Source organism: Macaca fascicularis, chromosome 5, assembly GCF_037993035.2.
Source record: "Macaca fascicularis isolate 582-1 chromosome 5, T2T-MFA8v1.1".
Taxonomy (NCBI): domain Eukaryota; kingdom Metazoa; phylum Chordata; class Mammalia; order Primates; family Cercopithecidae; genus Macaca; species Macaca fascicularis.
In genome coordinates, this window is record NC_088379.1 from 186212878 (window position 1) to 186239437 (window position 26560).

General features: G+C 39.0%; 1 protein-coding gene across 14 annotated transcripts in view; it reads left to right on the forward strand.

Moving 5' to 3' along the window:
- The window catches only part of TENM3 (teneurin transmembrane protein 3), a 2750454-nt gene that overhangs the window by 1374775 nt on the left and 1349119 nt on the right, over positions 1-26560 (forward strand). For all 14 annotated transcript variants that reach the window (XM_065545705.2, XM_045391898.3, XM_065545707.2 and 11 more), the window contains exon 6: positions 21359-21518. The gene's annotated coding sequence lies outside the window, so the exon portion shown is untranslated. The remainder of the gene's footprint in view (positions 1-21358; positions 21519-26560) is intronic.

The window sequence follows — 26560 nt, forward strand, 5'->3', positions numbered from 1 at the left end:
GTTTGGGATAAACATGAAGATAGTCACATTTGAGCATCAGTATCGTCTGGCCTCTCCCAGCAGTTCAGCCCCCATCATTCTCCCTTCTGACACACCTGCCAAACCCAGTGACTTCTTCGTCTATTTTGCAGGTATAAACCAATTCAGCAGTACCCCTTTGGGCATGATACAAAGCCAAGAGGAAACTTGGTAAATGTCATACATTTACAAGGGTAGAAAGTACAGTGCAACCCAGTAGGCTGGTTGATTATTTACGTGGTGTCAATGCACGTGGTAGCAATTTCAGTCAAATCAGAGCTGCTACCACAAGTGAGTAACCTCTAACGCAGCCCTGACATGATGTGGATGTTCTTAACTTACTAAATTATCAACGTTGCAGAATGCGTTTTTGAGCTCCAGGTTTTCTAAACATTTTTAAGAGGCTATTAAAGAAGATGTAACAGAAACCTATGTCAGCAACCTAGGCATTGGGGAGGAACCCCGACTGGTTCTTTTTGGGACCTTTCTATGGGGACAACAAAGATGAACAAAAGAAATGTTAGCGTGTCAGAGCATATGATAAGTGAGAGGAGGCTGCAGTAGGAAGAGGGTGTTCTAGCCACAGACAAATACAGTTGTGTTAGAGGAAAAGTCTGGGCAAAGGAGGGGAAAACATCCCCCCAAACAAAAACAAAAAACCAAATCAAAGGACAAAAGGGTTTCATACAACACAGTATCAAAAAGTAAAAGAAACACACTAAATGCGTGAGCTAATGGTAAATCAGTCCACAGCCTATTGTGATAGGCCCATCCAGCATCAATCAGATTTCTGCTCCTCTACTGTCCCTATTTTTTTAATTGTTTGTTAGATAATTGACTGACAAAAGAAAACATAGAGAAAGATATCAGCCGGGCATGGTGGCTCACGCCTGTAATCCCAGTGCTTTGAGAGGCCAAGGCAGGTCTATTGCTTGAGCCTGGGAGTTCAAAGCCAGCTTGGCCAATAAGGCAAAACTCCATCTCTACAAAAAATACAAAATTTGGCTGGGCATGGAGGCACATGCCTATAGTCCCAGCTACTTGGGAGGCTGAGGCAGGAGGATGGCTTGAGCTCAGGAGGTGGAGGTTGCAGTGATTCGAGAATGCACCACTTCACTCCAGTCTGGGCAACAGAGCAAGACTCTGTAAAAAAAAAAAAAAAAAAAAAAAAAAAAAAGAAAAACAAGAGAGAGAGAGAAAGGTTTTATAATGGTGGAGAGCAACTAACAATAAGGAAGCAAGGAAGCAGCATGGTAGAAAGAGAACTCTGGAGTCTGACAGATGAGCATAAATCTGGTTCTGCCATGTCCTAGCTTTTAGAGGCTAAACTTAATCCCCGAGTCTTGGGAATTCTTTTATTTTTTATGTATTCCCTTACAAAATGAATAAAACTTTCTCATGGGCCTATAGTAAGGATTGGCGGTGATATGGGCAAAGCATTTGATTCAGAGGATGTATATTAGGGTCTTACATGCAAAGAAATTAAGGCAAACTAAAATTTTCTCAGTTAATAGGATGAGGGGAGGGGTTGACCTTATAGGAGCACAATATTTTTTTAAATGATTTTATAAAGTTCTGAGCTCTCTTAACTTGGTTACCCAATTTAATGTCATAGCAAAGATATAAAAATGAATTTAAAAATTTGTGGTAAATTAAAACTTTTCTGCTATTAAAATAACTTGTCCATGAGTCCCATGAGTCACAAGGCTGCATATGCCCTTCGTGGTCAGCAGGCATAGAGAAAAATATATCATGCATACATGAGAAAATCTACCCTGTACACTGTATTCAAAAGTAACAAAATTATTACAAATACCAAATGTACCAACTCTTGTGAAGTTTTATACATATTGTGTTAGTTTCAGGTTTGAATTTTTTAGCCCTTTAGGCTTTAGGTTTTGTATATTTTTTGTAGGCCCATACAGTCTTACAGGCCCAGGTCAGCTGCTTAGAGTGTCCCCGTGAGGAATATAGCTCAGCCTGCATGCAGGCCTGTCAGAGCCTGGAGCACAGATCAGGACACAGCCAGCTGGGCTGCCTTGTCTCCTCTGCAAAGGCAATCTTCTCCTAATTCTAGGGCTCTACCTTTGCAGTAAATGGGCTCTTTGCTGTTTCTGCTTCAGCTGCCTATTGTGTTAAATAATGCTTTTGTTTTTCATCTCTGAAGTTCAAAATTCCAGAGAAGGATCTGGTTGATTCCACTGGTCCAATGTTCAACACCATGATAAACCGAATTCTACGGTCAGGACCAATCTAGGCTGCTGGTCAGCCCACAGATTGGCTGCCCTCTGGACATTTGCACCCTCTAGGGAGGGAGTGTCACATGGAAAAAAGCAGAGAGAACCAAGAGTAAGGAAGCCCTTGGCAGAGGCCTGAAGCAAGGGCAATACTATAACAGATAGTTTCTTGCTTGGCTCGTCCAATACAACATGTGCTCAATAAGTTGTTGAAATTATCCTAAATATTAAGTATTTCAGAAAAATTCCTGGGGAAAAATTATAAGGCAACTCAATAGTAAGCAAACTTATGATGGGGGAGACAATTAAACTGAGACTAAAATGTAAGAATGTTATTTCGTAATTGTTCAATGAATAATGTATTTTGTAGGTACCATGAGTTTAAATGAGGAAAGAGTTTTATAGGCAAGAAAGGTCTTGCTTAATGAAGGAGGGAAATGAGCTTTATCTTGAAAAATGAGTATGGTTATTAAGGCAACGAGAACATGGGAAAGAATTCTAGTCGAGGGGCAGTCTATGAGCAAAAGAACAGAAGTCGCAATGAATAAGTCCAGCTGGTGAAACGCCATAGAGGGGTGTTCAAATGAAGATGCTTAAATTGGGAGACACGTGGAAGATGAAAGTAGAATGGAAGGTAAAGGCCATTTGTGGAGTTATTTATATAATTCAGTAAGGAGATTGAGTTTATATTGAAGGTAAGAGTTTTTGAAGGCCTTAGGGCAAAGAAATAGTGAGATGGTATTGTTTTAAGAATCTAGTTTTTGTTGTTTTGTTTTTAGAATTATTCAGGGGATAAATAGATGAGAACTCAGAAAGATGAATTTTTAAACATAGACTGGGAGAAAAGAAATAAATGTGAAGGGCGTTGGATACTAGATCGGCTATGGGGAGCCAGGAAGATGAAGGGAGCCAGACGCAGTGGCTGACACCTATAATCCCAGCACTTTGGAAGGCTGAGGTGGGTGGATCACTTGAGGTCAGGAGTTTGAGACCAGTCTGGACAACATGGCGAAACCCCATCTCTACTCAAAATACAAAAATGAGCTGGGCTTGGTGGTGGGTACCTGTAATCCCAGCTACTCTGGATACTGAGGCAGGAGAATTACTTGAACCCAGGAGGCAGAGGTTGCAGTGAGCCAAGATCCAGCCACTGCACTCCAGCCTGGGTAACAGAGTGAGACTCCATTTCAAAAAAAAAAGAAAAAGAAAAAAAAAAGAAGAAGAAGATGAAGGGGTCACATGGTACTGGATATCTCAGAACAATGATGCCATCATCAACAGAATGGGCTGCATCCGGAGGAAGCAGCATTTGTTTGGCAAGTCCAGGTCAAGGAATATGTGTCAAAGCAGTCTTACTTATGATGTACAAAGGGCAAAACCATGATGAAATACTTGTTAGCATATGGGACTAAACTGCTTGAGGCAGTGACATATGAAACTGACACAAATAAAGTATGAGAAGTCCTCAGAAAATTGTGGAGTGGGCAAAAAGTGGCAGATGAATGATGCTGTGCTCAGATAAGATAATGCATTCAGGTGAAAGAGATAAAAACTGTAATTTTAGCACGGTGAGTTCGCTCATAAAAATGTCACTTCTGCTATATAAATTTGTAGTTTCAATATTCAAGGGGTTAATTGTACCAAGTCATTGTTGCCACCTAAGCAAAGGACATGGGGATTATTGCTGACTGCTTCATGAAGACCTTAAACCAATATGACATTGGGGAAAACACTAAAAAAATTTAAAGAGTATAAGAAAGTTTAAAGAACCACTGAATGTAAATATATATATATTTATATATTTTATATATACTTACATATATCTATATATATACACACAGACACACGCATATATACTATGAGAACTGTAGAAGATTTAGGTTTCTTTATTTTTAGAAAAATATATGAGATGTTTTAAAGTTCCTTTAAAATAACTAATTCCCCTGATGGACTAAAAATGAGTAAGTCACAGCCCCAATCATTGAGAAAATTACTATTTAGTAATAAGAGCAAAAGCCTGGACAATTGAATTATACTAAGCTGTGATACAAAATATATCAGAGTCATACAAAGATTACCACGATAGCCGACACGATGGAGCAGTTGACTTGGCCCCAGGAAGTCAGTAGAAAACAACCAGAAGATTAAATATTTGAGTTGAGACTCAAAGAATGAGCTGGAATTTTCTGGGTAAAAACGTGTGTTAAGTCTTCCAAGCACAGATAGTAGGATCTGCAAAGCTGTGATGTCATAAAGAAGCGTGGCAGATTGACTGAGCAGTGAATTTATTATTCTTGTGCACGAACTATAGGAAAGGAGAATTACTGAATGGGGGCCAAGAACAAGAAAGTAAAGTGAATCATTGTGAATAGGCTAGGTTGTGCAGCAGGAACAGACACCCCCACATCTCAGTAACTTGAAACAAGGGTTTATTTCTCACTCCCATACATAGCCATCACAGTCAGCTCAGACTTCTGCTGCTCATCATCCTCTCTCTAGGGCCCAGGCTAACAGAACCCCCAACACCTGAATGCGGCTAGAGACGATGACAGGGAGAAAGAGACGTGGCAAGTTGGTCACTGGTTATTTAAAAAACACTCACTGGCCAGGCACCGTGGCTCACGCCTGTAATCCCAGCACTTTGGGAGGCCGAGGCAGGTGGATCACCTGAAGTCGGGAGTTCAAGACCAGCCTGACCAACATGGAGAAACCCCATCTCTACTAAAAATACAAAATTAGCTGTGTGTGGTGGCGCATGCCTATAATCCCAGCTACCCGAGAGATGGAGGCAGGAGAATCATTTGAACTCGGGAGGTAGAGGTTGCAGTGTGCTGAGATCGCGCCATTGCACTCCAGCCTGGGCAACAAGAGTGAAACTCCATCTCAAACAAACAAACAAAACACTCACCGAAAGTGAAAGAAATCTCTTCCTTTAAATTTCATTAACCAAAACAATGTACATAGACATACCTAACTTTGAAGAGGAGCATGTGCCCTGAAGCTTGGTAAACAGCACTATGGACCACCACAGTAGCTTTTCACAAGCAACTGGCTAATCTTATTGGTTACAAGCAGATCTGTGCATGAGAGGAATGACACAGTTCGGTTTCTTATATAAGAAATTATTCAACCAGCAGAGCAGAAATCAGCTGCATCAGTGATTCACGAATTGAGCACTCCTCAGAATCACCCGGAGCACTGGTTAAAAACACAGACTGCCAGGCCCCTCACCCACTTTCTTACTCAACAGGTGTGCGTGGGACCTAGAGGTTTCTATTTCTAGCAAACGTGATGCTAGTGCTGCCCTTCTTGGACCACATGGTGAGTACCATGAAATGGAGGAATCAGATACCAGAGTTATTGCAAATGTTTGATGGTAAGGCAGCGGGTAGGATGAGAGTAGCAGCAAGGTGGCAGGAAAGTCCATATCAGATCGGAGAGATGTGTTTCAGGTTGAATTAACAGACTCTTACGACACTGGATGTTAGGGAAGAGGATGAGAGCTTTGGAAATGACCACAAGATAAACACTTTGGGTAGAAATCTGCCCCATTAACCAAGGTGAAGACTAGAGTAGCAAGGACAAGCTTAGGCAGGCGTGGTAGGGAAGTGGGGGATGGAGTGGAAAGAAAGAAAGGAGTCCAGTTTAATGACATTTTAGCTTTCAAGTACCTAAAGGCATCCAGATTTGATACGTCCAGTTGGCCATGGAAATGCAGCTCTAGATCTCAGAAGAGGGCTAATACCTGAAGGTAGAGAATCATCATGACTTGATGAGGCTGAAGTCATCGGATAAAATGAGGACATCCAAGAAGGGTATTTGAGAAAGGCAAAGAACCAAGTGTAGAAGCCTGAAATGTCCCGATAATTGGATAACTCAAAAGGATGTTGAGAAACCAGAAAGGATAATAAAAATGAAAAGTCTGAAAGGTAGAAGAACTAGCAGAGAGCTAAATTTCAGGAAATAGGAGAGGAGAGAGATTTCAAAATCAGGGAGTCCTCAGTGGTGTCAGATATTTTAGAGATCAGACATAGTGATGACCGAAAAAAAGACCTGCAATAATTGTGTAGTTCATTACTATTTCTACCGAGACCCTAATTCAGCTGTTGGATAGGATGTGGACTTCCCACCCACCATTACTTGGATTTTTTTGTCCTTATTCTCGAATTAATCAAGGAAGCCTCTATAGCCAGCAGGTTCATCCTTTAAAAGCCGAGGCCACCCCTGAGGAATGAGCCCTTTTACAATCACAGGCACCTGAAGAAAGTTGTCTTACCCTATTGGCAAAGGGAGGGATGGAGAAAAAAATGGGATCATTCTAAGTCTTTACTCAACAACACTGCAAAGGCTGCTAGAAACTGGAGCTGAAAGCGTGCTACACCTGGGGCCTATGGTTATGTGTGTGCAAATGGTGTCATTGTGCAGGCCTTCCTTTTGCTTCAAGATTCTGACACTATGAATATGAAGCATTGATATACCTACTTCTATTCCCAGGCCCTATTTGAATCTTCAACCCTGAACTTAATCTCTGACTTCTCTTCTTGCGTGGCTAAGATCTCTGTGTATCTACTTGAGTCTGTATATCTAGATAGATCTTCACTGGGCCTACCACTTGCCTTGACCAGTCAACATGGCTCTTCAGTTCAGAAGCAGAGAATTGCTAAGGTCATCTCGGGTCATCTGTGTACTACATCCCACCCACATGCCACTCAGGCACCTTTCCCTATGTGATCCAGCCTAGGCCTAACCCCTGCCTCTTCCTTACTCTGACTGAACTATGCCCCCTGTATCTCCCAGGCAGTTGAGCCTACCAGATACAAAAGCTGTGACTATGTCACACACTTTCATTGATTAAAGAGACCCAAATAGACCTTAACAGATCAAACTAAGCCTCAATGACCATGAATAAGGTAAGTTGTGCCTTACTTATTATATGTTTTTTAAAAACATATATGTGGGCAACTTCTATTTCATTTCAATTGAAAGAGAAAAAAATATTATTTCTTGGACCTTCATCAAAATATTGCCAGTTTGAATCGCACTCATTTTTTTTTTTGGTTTAAAATAGGGAAAAACACCCACAAATGATAAATAAGTAAGAATACATAGACTGTTGTTGTGAAATTATCTTAGTCCTTTATCTTTTTCAATCAAAATGACATAAATGTAAGAGAAACAACTCCCATAATAGTCACTGATTACAAAAGAGTAAAGAAAGAACACAAGATGTTAGGTCCAAGGCCTCTGCTCCAGATGTCTCAGGGACTCTGGGCTGCCTACACCTTTATTTTCTCATCTCTTCCTGGCAAATCCAGATACGATTATTTGATGTGATTCTTTCACCGCCTTTTCATCTCTCACGTTCAATTACAATTTTTATGAAAGAATATGTAAAAATAAATTCTGAACTCTATTTTATCCTTGCATCTTATCTTACAGACTGAATGTGAGCAGTACCTGCTCCATAAATAACTTACTGAATCATTTGGACAAAAAAAGTTCAGCAAAATAGTTGACTGCTTTATGATACAGATGGCATCTGTCTTTTAAATAACTTAAGTATTTAAATTGAGTAGTGAAAATACCTGACAAATCTTTTTCAGACTAATACAGCAAAGAAACCTGGAATAACATCTAAGACATCAGAAGTTGTTTTTAGACCTTCAAGATTTTCTTTTATTTAGGGGGTAAACCATTGTGCCTGTCCCTCTCCTCTTTCTCTCTCTCTCTCTTATGAATTCCGTCTGCTTATAAGTGTCATTGCTGGAGCTTGCAAGGAAACACTTTTGATTAGCACTAAAAAGGTCTAATGTTTGAGACCTTGAATGCAAGACTTCTGATAAAAATAAACTTCAAGGTCTCAGAATACTCTTATCAGATCAACCGTATGGTCCCAGAGTAGGTTGCTTAAATCTTCTTGGCTAAGCTTGAGAGTGCAAAGCTTAATACCCACAGGCTTGCAATCTTTTTGAATGTGATTATAATTCAGCACCAGCTTTGCATCCTGGATAAAGGCTCCCCTTGAACACAAAGTATGTTACATGCTTGTGTGCTAGTGATCAAAATACTCAGAGGATTATGGCACTTGCTGTTCTTAAACCTCCAAAATGGTGTTAAAATGCTACATCCAATCAGCTAAGCTGTAAATTAAATTTTTGTAGATTGAAGACGTAGTTTTATTTCATATGCCAGAAACTCATTTCAACCCTAGCATTTCTGTTAGCACATTGCATCTAGCAGCATAACTCAAGAGGTTTAATGAAAGTTTAAAAACAATCTGTTGCAGATTTTGTGCCTAATTTATTTTTAATTGCAAATTGTACAACACATTATTGCCTGTGAAAATAGAAATTTAATTTCCTTCCTGTTTTTTCTTCTTTTTTTCTTTTTAATAACTCTAATGCAACCTCAGAGAGGAAACAGGCTTCAACATGTAGTTTTCTGAATTTTATTTCTTTATTCTTAGATTCTTGATGTGCGCTCTTTGGAAAATATACCTCACACCATTTAGCATTATCCTTCAAACACACTCTCGTGCTTTTAGAATGTGCTGTGTGGAATCCCTTAAGAAGGTTGCATTTACACAATTATTGCAAATGTATAGCACGCACCGCGGTTACAGCTTCGCTCCATTGCATGTGAAAATCCTCCTGACTGTATCTGACAGTTGACTCCTGCAAAGAGTGTTCATATTCATACTTAGAGTTATTATAGATCGTGAAACTGTGCTGGTGATGGCATAAAAGCACACATGAGATAACTTGAATTACAAGGATAGCTGGAGAGTTGGTAAAAATTAAATGCTCTGTCCCATGTTTTTGCACTAATAGAACAATGTCATTTATTAGCATGAAGTTTGTTTTCTAATATGACCTTTAATTTTTTTAATTGATCTTCTCCGGAAAACCGTGGAGAAAAAAAAATCAAACAAAAACACTCCCTCTGGTCTTTTCTTTCGGAAAGTTTTGTCACACTCTGCTGCTTCTGGTAGTTTGACTTTGGACGGGAATCTGAAATGAAGCTTGATATCAGTGCTATCAAGTGATTTTAGGAAAATGTCAAAATACAAGCGAAGAAAACAAAGGTCTTTTGTGCTGGATTTGCATTCCCTTCTGAAATCTTTGGCACTTTACATCAGAAAGGGAGTTGTATTATTTATTTTCAATTTCTTGACTCTCTATTCTTCCTCTGTCCTCAGAGAGTGGCCATCGGCGCACTCCCTGCAGCCTTTCCCTGTCCTTGCTGGGCATTGTGTCAGTGAAGCGAGCTGTCTTCGAAGCTAGTGACAAGTGCAGGGCTGCCTCTTGCCAGAGCGGGGTGTGCTTGCATGTCGCCACCAGGTCTCCCTTCCTGCAAGACAGTTCTCTCTACCTCCACAAGGCCCAGCTTCCAGTGACGGCTCGATCAATGTGATATCTTGTTTTGGGTTGCTGTTGTGAGCAGGTACATTAGACAACATCACAGTCTCCAGAAGGAACACTTGTAGTGAGTGAGTGCCTTGACCTCCTGTAAGACACGATAGTTCATATGCAGGTAGGACTTGGGTCTGGGGTAGAGGAGGTGAACTGAAACTGCAATATTTGTGCACCTGAGCTGCACTGCCACTGAGAATTAAGCAGACTAAAGATCAGGAAAACAATTTGGAAATAACCAGCATGTAAAAAACCTAATATGCCTCTTCAAGTTGAGAGTTCTGATTGTTTTAAAGTAGTGTACTCACATTGAAAGATCTGATTCGTGTAAATGTTACCGTCTATAACTGTTTCTCTAAGACGTTTTGTGTTTTTATTTTACATTTTTAGAAGATATAAGCCTGCTATATGATGATTTTTCTCCCTTCAGGCACCATCCGTTAAATTATTATTTCTTAAGATATTTGACACTTTGCAGCTTTGCCATATTGGTTTTGATTATAGCAAAACATTGATACAAATTGTTCTTAATGAAGGAAATAAATATAGAAATTTCAAATAGATAAATTACATTTCTGTGTTATGCAAGAAAAAGTGCTGATTACCTATTGTATTTGTATAGCAGAAGTAGATATATGTTATTTCATAAAAGAGATTTGATAAAACCAGATACCTCTGAGAAACCAGATTAAGAGAATGGGACAGCCATGTCAAAGAAAGTTTAGGTAGATGCTGTTGATGAAATGAATGAAGAATGCATGGATAGTGTCAGATGCCAGAAGCATTCAGGATCTAACACTCTACAAACCATGCTGATACAAGCAGTATTTATTCATATATAGATCATTGTGGCAAAACTCAGTTGCCTTCATCATGAGCTTGCACCTGCTTTGTAAATTCCTGTCGGAGACTGAATGACAGGTTTCCAGAAAGAAGGTGCTTATCCTCCTTTCCTTCCTTCCTCCTTCAGTTCCAGAGGTCAGAGAGCTGTACGTACAGGCAGGTAGTCATTTGAACAGAAACTTTGGAGGGAAGTTTTGCTGGTGAGTGTGAAGGCAGCTTGAAGTTTCAACTGTCACAGCCTTTTCCAGCTAGGTCGATGCTCTCTAATTCTCAATTTTTTTCTTATTAAAGGGACACTCATCTCTTTTCTCTATACCTCTCTATAAACTCAGTTTAGCTTTGAAATACTTTCAATGCCTGGACACACACACACACACACACACACACACAGAGTAACCCTCGCTGGAATGGAGATGCCAGGAGTGCATTTATAAGCTTTGAAGTTGCCACAGTTGGCTGAAGAGGAATAAATCTTTCTTTTAATCAGAATATTCAGAATGGAATAGATACAACCTTATTCAGGTTGGAAGATGGATATGAATACCCCTATCCCTTGCTTTATGAATTTACAATTTTAACTCATTCCTGAAAACCTTCCATTAAGTTAAATTTCTAAAAATGAGTTAAGTAAAAAATAGTAATGTCTTTTAATTTGCTTAGGTAAATTTATGATACATTTTATGCCAAGTAAAGATACTGCAAGATTGTTCACAGTTTTAAAAAATATATTAATTGAAAATAAAAGCAAGCAAACTTTTATAAGTAAATATTTGGAACATAAATTTTGAAATTTTATATATAATTTGTATACAAAAGGTATAACAAAAGTATATGATAATTATTTTTATTTGCCAATTTTGAAACTATTTTAGAGCTCATGGATCTTTTACTCCTAAACTGAACTTTAAAAATAAAATTTTAGTCAAATAAATGAAAAACACTACGTTAGTAAAGTATAGGAGCCCTTTGAAATACTTGGAAGTAGCACATGCATATCGGACTGAAAATTTGTGAGAATGCTACTCTTCACCTCTCTTACAAACATGATCTATGCAAAGCAAAAACATTTTGCGTTCATCCAAACATGACATATGATTCAAATGTATTCTATCTTTGCCTGAAACCCTAATGTCAAAATATCACTTTTTAGAGTGTATTTATTTAGTGTAGAGTTTTGTTTTTGTTTTCTTAGGTGTTTTCATTTTTATTTTTACTTTTGGTGAAGTAGTTATAATGAAAAAAGACACCATCCAAAAGTGGGATGAATTTGCAAAAGCCATTATGGCAACAATAAAAAAGTAATTAACTGATGGCATTATGTGTGGTGAGGTAAGTCTGTATTCTGAATCTCGTATGATCTAATTTGTCTCCTGACACAATCTTTGAAGCAATTAGAGATTTCTGGGATCTTATGCCACGGTTGGAACCTCCCACAGTGGAATATTAGAACTGGAAGATATCTTGGAGACAACTGTCTAACATCCCAATTTTACAAATGAGGAAACTAGTGTGTAGAGAAATTAAATGGTTTGCCCATGTCATAAACCTCAAAGAGGCAAAGCCAGATTTTCTCATTTTGTCTTCTGCTATAACTGAACTGACTCTCAGAAATGATGGCATCCGCATCCTGATCACCAGCTCCTGGGATCTAATAGGGGAGAATATAATGCATCATAGTTCAAGTCAGGCTTGACGTAGCTTGGAGAATGAATTGGACTTTACATCCTTGAAGGTGGAATATTTTTGACCCTTTGAACTATATTATAGCTAAAACATTGGGTATTTTTGACAAAAGTCAAAAACATGATTTGAAAACAATCTTTCAATACACCATTATAACAAGCCTTCCCACTGGGCAACAAAATCAAATTAGCTTGTTTTGAAAAAATGAAACAACTCTAAGAACATGTCACATCAACTGCTGAGGTCTGGGTCATGGGTAATCACTCGGCTGTGATCACTACATTCTGCATTCTGAAAAATAATGCGGAATAGGCACAGGAATCAGATATGGATGTAAATAAGATATAAGTGGCAAGCTGCATACGAGAACATGGCTGGGACTTGAGCCTCTTGCTATATCCTCGCCCAATCTAGAGCTTCAGATAAATGCATGGGAACAGTTGCAACTACACAGCAAACCTTTGGCCAGATGTAGAGATCTCTGGCCTGCCCGCAGGGCTGGTAAACCCTGCCCTCACCAGTAGGAGTCAGAAGAAATCCTGCAACCTGTGCACAGAGAGAATCTAACAGAACACGTGAGGCTGGAATACAGGTGTGCCTAAGTGACGAGTGAGTAAGAGAAAAGGCAGTGCTTCTTCCCTGGTATCTGCAGGAGGCTGGTCATCCTTTTTAAGAACTGAACCCGGAAATGGGGAAGACAGTGAAAAGCATTCTCCGTGTGCCTGCTCCCCTGGATTACAGGCTGCTTGTGAGCAGGAAGCATTCATCAGTGCAAGAAACATGCACTGAATGTCTAACATGGTCCTAGTACTCTACCTGATGCCGAGTATATAGAGGTGAGATTCAGATAGAATCTGTGATCTCACTAGGAAGCAGGCTCACTAATAACCAATCCCAAGGGAGGACTTCCACCATGTGGGTGATAGCAAAGATTATGATTATGCCAGCCACTGGGAATAGGAGTTGAACACTTGTCCCCACTGGACCTGGGCTGCAGTTTTGCCAGTTATCTGAGTCTGGTGAAGCATAATACACTCACATGCAACAGGTTTTATATAAAGCAGATTTGTTAGTTACTGCTGGGCAGGAAGAGGCAAAGACGCCCAGGATCCATTGTGAGCTGGTTTCCCAAGACTCATGAAAGCTGCCTGGGACAGATGGAGGGGCCGTTTGATATATGTCAGGGGCTGGCCACATGACTCACGGGGAAAGCCTTGAGGACATTTTGCTCCTAGGGCAGACAGGAACAAATCTCAGCTCCCCTAGCCGTTCCTGCCTATCTCAAGATGTTGCATTTCGTCTGAGGAAAACAAACAAGGCTTGGCTATTTCTGGAAGTTCTTCCCTATCTCAAGATACTGTATTCCTAGCACATTCTACAGTTATTCTTTTTTTTTTTTTTTCTTTAGAGACAGGATCTCACTCTGTCACCCAGGCTGCAGTGCAGTGGCATGATCAAGGCTCACTGCAGTCTCAAATTTCTGGGCTCAAATGATCCTCACACCTCAGCTTTCTGAGAAGCTGGGACTATAGGTGCACACCACCATGTCTGGCTTTTTTTTTTTTTGTAGAAAGTGGGGTCCCACTATGTTTCCCAGGCTGGTCTCAAACTCCTGGTCTCAAGGAGGCCTCCTGCCGCAACCTCCCAAAGTGCTGGAATTATAGGCTTGAGCCACCGTGACCAGCCTGCAGTTATTCTTGAGAACTACAAATGAGAAAGGAAAGAGAAGTGAGTTAGTCCAATGGCACCTGGAGAATTGTCCTGCACTCGTGGAATATGGCTAAGAATGTGTGTTCCTCATAATTCCTTTCTCCATGTTACTATATCTTATACAATGGTCAGCTCAGCCACTGCAATGAAACTAACTACCTGGTCAATCATCATTCTTTATTCATTCAACAAACGTTATGTTGTTTGACCAATATATACTATGTACTGTGATGCAATTGAACTTCATATTTTTTCTGAGAATTGTGTTTCACACTAAACAACAGTATGAGGAAGGCAGAAGGAAATAAAATGAGATTCATAAATAGGAAGCTGATTTGAATGAGTACTTTCAAAATAAAATGTTATTTATAAACACATGCATGTACACAAACTAAGACCAATGAGAAAAATGCCATGTTTCCTACATGCAGCTCACTGATTTTTAGTTACAATAACCAGTAAATGTTTCTTCTTGTTTTAACCAATGAATATTCAATATTGTGATAATTTGTTATTTAAAGAAGACTTTTTTTTTTTTTTAACAATTTCACTTGTCCTTATGATATTACACTGATTATTTACTAAGTAAAAAGCATCCTTCCAATTTCTGGAGATCTATCCTTTTTTTATTTTATTTTATTTTTTTTTGAGACTGAGTCTTGCTCTGTCGCCCAGGCTGGAGTGCAATGGTACAATCTTGGCTCCCTCCAACATCTGCCTCCCAGATTCAAGCGATTCTCCTGCCTCAGGCTCCCGAGTAGCTGGGATTACAGGCACCTGCCACCACGCCTGGCTAGTTTTGTATTTTGGGTAGAGATGGAGTTTCACCATGTTGGCCAGGCTGGTCTCGAACTCCTGACCTCAGGCGATCCACCCGCCTCAGCCTCCCAAAGTGCTAGGATTACAGGCATGAGCCACTGCACCTAGCCTATACTTTTATATGCATAACAAAAATAGCAATTTGTTACAAACATTAGTTCATACGGAGATACAGTGAAAAGAGATTTCCAAAGATGTGGTTTAACCTTGGATTTGCTACTTCCTAGTCACAACTTTAGACACATCATTTTAAACTCTCTGAGTCTCAGGGATATAGAATAATATAATGAGTTCAAATTCAGGCCCTTGAAATATCTCACCTAAGGAGGAATGTCCCAGGAATAAATAGGAATTTCTGAGATCACAGTACATGTCTGCAATTGCTTGAGAGATACAGTTGCTGGGTTAACAAATAAAAGTACAAGCAAGAACAGCCTCCTCTTACTTCCAGACTGCCTTCAAATTCTAGGTATTTGTATTAATTTGACCTTTTATGCATAGCTTAAAAGTGTGTGTTCTAAGTGGTTCAAAGAAAATAAAACATGATTCTTTCTTTTAACCAAATGGAGACCTACACAGAGAAACAAGATGCCATCCTATGCATGACATAGCTGACAACACAAGGCTGTGTGTAATCGCTGAACAAGTGTTGCCAACTGAATTTGAGTTAAAACGGAAAAATGATGTTTCAGTGACTTCTAATCTCTAATCTAGCCTCTTTCACAAGCTGTTAACTAGACTCTATGAACTCCAGTTACGTCTTCTGTAAAATGTGGTTAAGTACATATACACCATAAGGAAGGTATGAGAACTGAAAGGAAGAATTCAGTAAGGTACTTAGAATCATGTTCCCAAGCAGTTGATGCTAAGTAAACGTCAATTTCTCTTCCATCCTTTCTCTGTACTCATTTGGCACAATAGGGTAATAATATTTGTTCTGCCTACCTTAGAGAGCTACATTGAGAATAAAATGAGTTCATATTTGTGAAAACGTTGGATGTTATAAGGACTTCAACAAATGAGAGGTGTTATTACTGGTAATGGAATTCTTGAACTCATTATGCCAAGAGACTTTACCTAAAAATATAATTATACTCCCAGAGACATTACATAGTCACATAAATGACAGGAGCATAATGAACTGCCACCTAAACTGGGTTCCAGCTAGTATTAGTCTTTATATCGGGAAGAACAAATGCCCCTCCACAACAGCTTGGAGCTGGGGGTAAAGACTCCTGGGTCTGGATTCAGGAGAGCGAGAGTTCTAACACTTCCAGACTTTGTATGCTCAAACGCAGGTGACAACATGCCTTAGAAGGCAGGACGAGCATAAGAAGCTTGTGTTTAACAGAGTCTCTGTGTTGATGATATGTAGGGTACTGATTTTAGAGTCATTCTGTCTGCGTCCAAGTTCTGGTACCACCACATGCTATATATTTTTGGTCAAGGGACCTCGTTTCTCTAAACCTTAGAATCCTCATTTAGAGAGTGGAACTGATCATTACGCTTGCCGCTGGAGTATTTGAAGGGTAAAATGAACATCTGGCCCCTGATAGGTGTGCAGGGGATTTTAGCTATTATTATTATTATTTCTAAATAAGTGGAAAATATAGTACAGTCTTTTGTGCATTTATAAGAGAGCTAAATAAGTAATCGCAACCAAAAGAATAGGGATGGTGGTATGTGCTCCCTGCCTCCCAATGCCTTATGGAGGAGGTCAGTCTTTGAATAAACAGCCGGCTAGACTTCCACAAGAAGATATAACCAACGTGAAAGTAGAAGGATACCCAGTGGACTGAAGCTAGACAAGAAAAGCTGTGTAAGATTTAGGGAAGCCAATACTAGAACTTCGGTAGTGAGCAGAAAAAGGTGACATGGCAATATGTAGACTATATAAATACATGTTGGGACTCATATTTCTCTCTCAGATTATCTGCCCTGTCTATCCGAAGTAACTATCTTCCATCAAAATACGTGAAATAAAATAGTGGCATAACACCTGAGTAGCTCTGTTCTTTTAACCCACTGAGACGAGGTCTGCATATCGCCTGTATTTGCCGTCACCTCCTTCACTTACCCTTTGCTAAAACATGTGAGAACATCTTTTATTTACCTACAAAACTTGAGTAGGCAGCTCAGGGCAATTTAAATGAAATCCCTCTGTGAAGAATGTAATCTCATATATTTTTCTTAAGGTATAAAATTAATAAACTCTCTCTGTAAGAACATGCGATATATACATTCACGTAATGTGGACTGCTTAAACAGAAAAGGCTTTGTTTTGTAAACATCTGTAAGAAACCTTGCTATAGCAAAGTATTAAGATAAATGTCTGGCTGGACGCAGCGGCTCACGCCTGTAATCCCAGCACTTTGGGAAGCCGAGGCGGGTAGATCACCTGAGGTCAGGAGTTCGAGACCAGCCTGGCCAACATGGTGAAACCCCATCTCTACTAAAAATACAAAAATTAGCCGGGCATTGTGGTGGGTGCCCCTAATCCCAGCTACTAGGGAGGTTGAGACAAGAGACTCGCTTGAACTTGGGAAGTGGAGGTTGCAGTGAGCCAAGATCGCGCCATTGCACTCCAGCCTGGGCAACAAGAGTGAGACTCTGTCTCCAAATAAATAAATAAATGAATGAATAAATTAAAATAAAGAAATAAATGTCTATAGGAACAGGCAAATACTGCTGTGGATATTTGGGAAAGAGCTGACTTTCTTTGGGGGTGGCAAATGGTGGTACTGGTTGTTGCTGGCCATTGAAATGAAAGCCATCCTAACAAGGTTTTATCATCACGAACTGTATTTGTTTGTACTAAATTAGGCTCTCCACAGAAACAAACCAAATGATGACAACGAGTTGATTGATTTCCCTTTTAGATTTTGTAAGCTAGTTAAATATAGGTAGTTGCTGTAATTGCATATTTACTATTTCACTTTTGCAGCTTTTAGAGTGACAAAAATGCAGCCCCCCGTCATGAGTCTCAAATGCTAAACTGTCCTACACATTGGCGATGCTGTGAGAGATGACAGTAACCAACAAACACTTCCTACATTGTCACACGGGGCTAATTTAGACTGCTGCAAATTAGAGGTTTGTAGAATAGAAGCCAATGTGGTAAAAGTGAGATGTGTGAGACTGCCTAGTGACAGTCACACTCTGATGTGACGCTGTTTTATTAGCATCTTCTAAGATCTAAGGCAGTGTCGCCTTGCGTGTGGATCTGCAGTCATCCTTTAACTGTGCAAGCTGGCCAAGAGCAGGGCTGTGAGCAAGACCATGTTTTTGCATCGTATTTGTTCTGAAAATACGGATTAGTAATGAGCGTTACAAATAGAGAACCAGAGAGATATTTTTGCTAAATCAAAGAAGATTCATTCCTTCACAAAAGATAGACTCATATTCTGTAGTTAATGATTTGTTGCAAGATCTGATAAGTATCCTTCAAATATACAATTGATTTTAAAGGAGAGCCATGGATAGAGATATCTGTCTGCACCTAAACACAAAGCACACAATGAAACCTGTACATGGGATCTCTACAATTTATTACCTAAAAATATTAGGAGACAGAAATATCGAGTAACTCTGAAATAAATTATACTTTGATATTCAATTTGTTCTATCTTTTCAAGCAGAATTAGTTTTGAGAAGTATTTTAGTTCATTTATTATTGGAAAAGACCTTACTAGCTTATTCAAGCAAGAAAATTACCCCAAAAGCTTACGAGATTTATAATGCTTGGGGAAAAAAAAAAAAGCAATTCAAAACCTAATGAGACATTTTAGGCCTCATTTACATCTCTAACCTGACCCATTTTCTGCAAAACGTTTTTGTTGGTAATTTACATACTAAAAGCTAGTTATTTATCCATCCCTAACCAAAAAGTTGATGAGATTACTAATACCACAATGAAGTTAACATTACCCTGAAAGCTAACTACGAGCATTTCTAGAAGGTTGACTGTTGAGTCATTTATTTAGCTATAATCTCCATTACATCCTGGCAATGCACCCAAACTCTGAGAGAATGACATGAAAGACCAAATATCTCATTTCCACACTCACTCTATGGGCAGGAATCCGTCCAGGAACACACTCGTTGGAAATGAAGCACATTAACATGCTCTGTGTATGTACACACATGACTATAACCAAGAGAAAATAACGCAAGGAAACACATCATATAAAACAAGTTCAGATGTCATGTATTTTGGAATACCACAGAGCTTTGCATCTATTCGGAGGTGATAATTGTATAGATGTACCGAAGCTGTTGTATTAAAAAAAAAAACTTTCCAATGTTTTGTGAAAAAAGACTACAATGAGGAATTGAAGTGTACAGTGGCGCAGTGATATATTTCTCACTGTTTTAAGGAATACTTATATTTTTTCAGGATGAAAAAATATATATCCATAAATATATATGTTAATATTATAAGTGCATGTATTGATATATTTGTATTACCAATATATTTACATGTTTACTAAAATATATTTCTATTTTCTATTTTCTATATTTACATTTTATGTTTTGTATATTTTTATTATAAAACATACAATCACCATCTGTTGATAATTGTTCAATAACTTTACTCTCAAAAAGCACTGAATTTATAGTAACTTAACGAGTGTCCTTCATAATGTAAGCGTCTGTAAAATACAAACTGTTAACCATCTACAGTTTAGTTGAACATTATTTGGGCACATGGTGAGAATTATACTCCAAGACCTTCAAGACTGTCTTAGAGGTGAAATGTCCCTACCTCTTAGTATAAATGACCCCCTCACTGCCCTACATCAAATTCCCACAAAATTCAGAGATTGAGAAGTACATGGGACACGGCTGGGGCTCCTTGTTTAACCAGGCTGCATCGCGGGTCCCTTTGTTAAACTCTAGTCTTTGGGGGCAGTGTGCAATCTGATTTTAGTTTGTTCCGCATCTCCTGCACAGTTTCCTCCCTAGGTGAGCCAGGTGTTTCCTTCTGATCAGGGCCAGTCTGGTATCCAAGAAGGTCCAAAGTTCAACCCATGCCGGTGGCCCTGGAAAGCCCAGAATGTGGACAAATGTGGCTCGATTCCTTTCCTATTTAGTCATAGTTCACTCGATAATGAGTTTCAGATTGTGTTTGTTTTCAGAAACCCTCTTTGCTGTTGTATTCTTCCTATGCGTAGAGGACTTACAAGGGGATACAGATTGATTATCAGCAGAGAAAACACTCGTTGGTAAATGTAATTACCAAAAACTCATCTGCAAAGTAAACTGCCATTCACCAAAACCTATTATCTTATGGCATGTTACGAATTGTGATTTTAGTCCCTATTTTGCAGCTGTCAAATACTGTGGGTACTGCAGCCGTGGTCTTCATGCGCTTCTCAATCTCTGGATTTTGTTGGGATTTGATGTAGGGCAGTGAGGGAGGGGGTTTATACTAAAAGGCAGGGAAATTTCACCTCTAAGACAGTCTTGAAGGTCTTGGAATATAATTCTCACTATGCGCCCAAATAATGTTCAACTGCCTCTTTTTATATATAATTATATCTTATATTATAATTAAATATAATTTATGTATTATATATAATTATATGAAATTATAATAAAATTAATGGGAAGAGCATTCCAAGCAGAGGATGTCGGTAGAAAGAGCCCAGTGCAGTAGAGCGCAGCATGCTCCAGGAACTGGAAATGGCCACTCTTCCATGTGTGATGGTGTACATGATGGTGGTGTGCACCAGATGAGGTTGGAGAGGTAGACAGGGATCAGGAATCCTGACTGCAGTGTCAGAGTGGGCCATCATCAGCACTCCCCTGCATTCAATTTACACAACCAACATGGCCACTACTCCCTCCGTTCCCCACATCCTGGATGGCACCTGACCCTCAGTAAGATTATGGCATATAGGAAAACAACAAAGAACAAATGTTTTCTCAAAAGAGGCCAGCCCCCAAGAGAAAGAGAAAGGAATAATCTGGCCTAAAATCACCCAGGAATTTTTCATAAATTCACAATCAAACAAGTCATTTCTCCTTCCCTATGGCAGAAGAAATGAGGGAGCAGAAGTTGCCTGGACTGTTGCACTAGTGGAGTAGCCTTACAGTGGAGAGGAACACCAAGAGTGAGGAAGGGACTTCTCCCAACAGTTCTGCCCTCTCCCACACTCTCTGGAAGTAATGATATCATCTGTCCTTTTAGAAAGAAAAATCCTTACATGTGTGAAATTTTTTGTTTCTACCAGAATCCATAATGTGTGTTATTACAAAGTGAACAAGCTAGATATGCCCAAACACATGATTACACTGGACTTGAATGCTGTAACTTGAACATCCTAGCAAAATTAAATCCAATGGCAGCAAGACAAGAAACAGGGTCTTGATGGATCTGCTACCTAACTATAGCCCACCATATGTTTTCAGTGTTTTATCTGTATCTTGAGTGGATATTGTATACCTACACATGCATGGTTATATCAAATCTAGTTATTTTTTCCTCTTTTCCAGAAAAATACTTTAAAACTGAAATAATTATAAATGTGTACATAGAAGGATTACTGATAAAATGCAATTTATGTGAATTACCCACGTGTAATTGTTAGGGATTTGTTGGCCTCTGTGTCAAAAATGCCCTTCTCTCTCCAGGTGAAGAGCTGCTTCCTTGGAAGGGCACCCGAAGGCTGGGTGGCCACCATCCTTTGCCTTGGCAGAGCGAGCCAGAAGGCCTAGGCACAACCCACTGTGTTTGCTGACAGCCAGTCTACCCTGGAGTTCCGGAGCGGCCTCCTAGGAAGACCAGGGAGCGGTGAGTGCCCATGTGAGGCCAGCAGTTTTGATAGCTCTGTCTTCTGGAAGAACTTATTTTCTGATATTCTACTCATTCCTGTCATTCTTTCAGACACACTTCTAAAAGACTGTCAAACAACTACTTTCTCTCTTTATACTTTTCTGCACCCTGCCTATAGTCATAGTACTTCTGTAAATCAATGACATCTTGCTATCTCTGTCTTTGTGCACGTAAGTGTGCAATGCTACAAATGGAAACTCACAAGCAGAGAGAGACAGTGAAAGAGAGAGAGAGAGAGAAGGTGATTTTGTATGTCTTCAACCTTACCATCGTATTTCTTTTAACATCAGTTAAAAATAGCTGTTATCAAGTGTCCAGCTGCCAGGAGTCTTTGAAATCCAGTAATTATTAATGGGAATTTTATACAGAAAAGGCAGAAAATGTAAAATAGCTTTGGTTCATAAAACAGGAAAGATAAATGTCACCAGGAAAAAAATCTATAACAAGTGTGTAGTGAACTATGTGAAGGAAAATCTGTTGTATGCTAGTGAGATTGTTAAATGGAAATCAAGGACATTGGCTGTGTTGACGAGCAAATTCTATTCATCTGCATAAAAGCAGTTTATTTCAGAACATAGGATATGTAGATCTAATTTTTATTGTTATGCTATTGTTGGTCATGGTGATTATGAATATATTACAAAGTTTTATAAAGACTGCAGTTTCACATCTTTTTACTGTGGGCATTTAAAGTTTTTTTTATTTGGAATTTTAAGTTTTTCTAAACATAATTATAATTTTATTGGCCACTTTATAAACAAGAATTATAAAAAGTAGAAGAGCATAAAATGTTCCTATTTACTACACCATATACCCTCTGAGTGTTCAACTATTTTAAGGTCTCTGACTAAATACCAGCATATGATACCGGTGAAGATTGAAAGCAGAAATTCTATAGAACGTCTAAATGTCACAGGTGTTATTGGAATGGAAATGAACTTTTTAATACATTTTATAGGTATTACATATAGCTAGAATTTTACACCATATTTTTACACTTTATTTTTTGACTTTTGTCACCTATCACCTTTTCCAAATTACTAAAAACTAAAAATACCCTTAAGAAATTAAGAGCATGAATGGTTTGGCAAATCAAGATGGTGCAGTTTTTCTCCTGTCGTGAAGGTCTGTGATATGTATCATTTTTCAATATTGCTGGTGGGTTGAGCCAACCCGACTACACACTGTGATGCGGCTCCTGTCTGTCAACTTGGAGTTACTACTTGGGCAATCTAATTATTTCAAAAAGGAAAGGGGAGAAAAATGAGTAATAAGAGTATTATAGAAAATTATATTTTAACAAAAGTGGAGTTGAAAGTTAGAAAGGAGCATACAATTAGGGCCAGGTGCAGTGGCTCACGCCTGTAATCTCAACACTTTGGGAGGCTGAGGCAGGCAGGTCACCTGAGGTCAGGAGTTCAAGACCAGCCTATCCAACGTAGTGAAACCCCATCTCTACCAAAAATACAAAAAAATTACCCAGGCATAGTGGTGGGTGCCTGTAATCCCAGGTACTCAGGAGGCTGAGGCAGGAGAATTGCTTGAACCCAGGAGGCAGAGGTTGCAATGAGCCGAGATTGCGCCACTGCACTCCAGCCTGGGCATGACAGAGTGAGACTCCATCTCAAACAAACAAACAAACAAACAAAAAGCCATATAATTAATAAAGTAGTTAATTTTGTTTGGTATTTGGACCCCCAGATCAGTCTTCATATTCTTTCATTGACAACATTCATGAAGTTCTGCAGAAATTAGATAGAATTAAGAAACAAATTCCTTTCAGAGCAAAATGACATGGTACATTCTTAGTTAAATGCTTATGTCATTCTGCATACTTTTAAGTAAATTATTATTAAACTGCTATTTAATATGTAGGAGAAATGATGCATTTAAATGCTCTCTTTATTTCCTTAAGAAAATATTACATTAATGGGTTAAAGAATAGCATCCCTTAGCATGGAAAAAACTTAAGCCCTTGAAAGTTATGAATATCCAAATTAAGTTCCGGCGTATACCTGTGTTTTGTCCGATTATGACGCCATAGCAACATTTATAATCAAATGTGTCATTTTAATAAATAACTATAATTAATAATACAATGGGTTCTATTCTTTATGATAATGCTTTTGGGGTAACATCTGAGTATTTGCTCCATATTACTGGGGTAGGTAATAAGGTCAATATTACATGCCTGAGTAATATTCACTGCAAACACTTTCAGTGTAGTTTTTCAGAAATAAAACAATTTCTGAAGAAACACAACCGTTTTCTTCCTAGGGACAGAAGGGCTTTTAAATGAAAAGAGCATCTGCTCCTTTTCCCCCTAACAATTTTATTGTCTTCTGGATCAAAGTAATTTGCTATGAAACAAGAAGTGTGTGGCCATTCGGTATCATTTTACTTATCTGAGTGTTTGTGCAACCGATTCAGAACGTGACCTGACTTGTTCAGATGACACCAGTTTCTCATACTCTTATGTCATCATTTAAATTTCATTTCATATTTTGACAACCTTCCTCAGTAGAAGGCATAGGACACATCAGACTGTACCTCTTGAATCTTCATTCTTAAACCTAGATGCACGATTCTAGACCTAATGTTTTCATAACATGTGGTGTCACTGAGGAGAATGAAAATCTCACTTTGAATATGCTGCTGTAATAATTTTCAGTTGTAAGCTATGATTGATCTGAATGATGACAACAAAAGAGACACTTAAGAAAAGTAATTTTAGTCCTCAGTTAACGAAGTTTAATGTAAGCAGCATTCTTTCAGGTTACATATATTTATGTGCCAGGGGTCGTGTTTCTAGGTGTTTGGGGATCATGGATCTTACACCTACACTGTGCTATCATCACAATTTGTTCAAAGTTATGGAAAAACTAAAGTCCAACATTTTACCTGAGTTTACATGTAACAGGCAAAGCAACCATCATTATAGAGGGTAAGGGTGGGGGTTGCATAGGGGATGTAATATTTGAGCAGACTTAAAGCTTGAATTAGCAATGTAAGGAGGAGTGGGTATTTTAGACAGTGGAAAGAACATGGACAAAGTTCCTGAGCTGAGGAACTGCCTGGCATGCTCATGGAACTAAAAGGAACCCAGGTGTTTAGAGCACAGACCACAAACAGAGAAAAAAACAGAAAGAGAACATACTGGTACAATGCATGAAGGACAGGTCACACAGGGCCTTGCAGATACCGTTAAAGAAATTTGATCTTTCCTCCAAGTGCAGTGAAAAACCATTAGGGGACTCTAGGTAGGAGAGTGATGAGGTCAGGTTTCCATTAAAAATAATCACACTGGTTGATGTGTGGAGAATAGAACAGATGTAGAAAGGAAAGGATAGGAAAGACCAATTTGGAAGGTTTTACACCAGTTGAGGAAGAAGAAAAGAGGGAAGGTGTAGGGGTCTGAGGAGGAACTGGAGACAAGTTCATGGGTTCCAGCTGGATCAGAAAGAGAATGACCTGGGTGGGTTAAAGATGAGGAAGAGGAGGGCCAACAATGACTCTCATATTTTTGGATGGGGAAAACATGGCAATGTTCCTTGTTTTTATGTTCAGTTTGAAGTGGATGCAAAATATCTAAGACCATATATCCCGAAAAAAGTTCTGTTTGTAGTTTTGGAACTCAGAAATCTGGGCCGAAGATCTAAATTTGTAGACATTGGCTTTTAGATGGCAATTGAAGCCAGAATAGTGAATGAGATTGCTCAAAGAGAGAACATAGGGAGATATTTTTAAAGATCTTGAACAGAAAGCAACCTGAGGGACTTGAAGAAGCACCTGGAATAGGAGAATGAGAAGAAACAGCCAGAGAAGTGGGAGGAAAATCTGGAGAGTTGGTAACATGGAAGCCAAGGGAAGAAGAGAGCATTTCATTATGGTGCTAAAAGCACGGTGAGATAAAGATTATGAAGTATCCCTTGAATTAAACAACAGTAACATCATTGGTAGCCATTGCAACAGAGTTTGGATAGAGGAGTGGGCAAAATCCATGTTGAAGACGGTTGTTCTGTGGATGATAAAGAAATAGAATTGACAAACACATACAACTGTTTCCAAAGTTTCCAAAGTTGGCTGTGAAATTGAAGAGATAAATAGGAATGTATATGGGAAATTGTGAAGTAAAAGGCAATTTTAAAAAATGTGATATGGTTTAGCTGTGTCCCCACTCAAATTTCATCTTTAATTGTAGTTCCCATAGTCCCCACATATTGTGAAAGGGAGCTGGTGGGAGGTAATGGAATAATGGGAGAGGTTATTCCATTCATGCTGCTGTTCTCATGATAGTGAGTGAGTTCTCAGGAGATCTGATAGTTGTGTAAGGGCTTTTCTCTCTTTTGCTTGGTACTTCTTGCTGCCACCATATGAAGAAGGACATGTTTGCTCCCCTTCCGCCATGATTGTAAGTTTCCTGAGGCCTCCCCAGCCAGGCTGAACTGTGTATCAATTAAACATCTTTCCTCTATAAATTATCCAGTCTTGGGTAGGTCTTTATTAGCAGCATGAGAACAGACTAATACAAAATGATAGTTTAAAATTCCTCAGAAGATGCTGAGATGAGATCCAGCAATTTTGTGCAGAGCATAGTCTTAAAAAGGAAAAGGGCTAACACTTTCATTGTAACAGAAAGGAAAGAGGAAAGCATAGATACTAATGCCAAAAGACTTCATTGGTTTGGTGGCAGGATATCAAAGTATTTGTATGAAGGAAGGTAGTCTTGAGAGCAATGTGAAAATACGAAGTCATAGGCTTGGGCTAAGTAAAGAATGTTTGAAGTAATCATGGCATTCAACAAAAAAGAGAAACTAGAGAAATATACAGTGAGATTGCTCAGCATTACTGAGAGGTTGTTAAGGTTGATGACTATAAGCATTTAGAGTGCTGAAAGATTTTCTCCAGAAGCTCTAGTGCAGGAAAACTCAGACCATTCTACTAATTCACAATGGAATTCTCCAAATAGTTGTGCAAGGAACAGAGGTACATGAGACTGC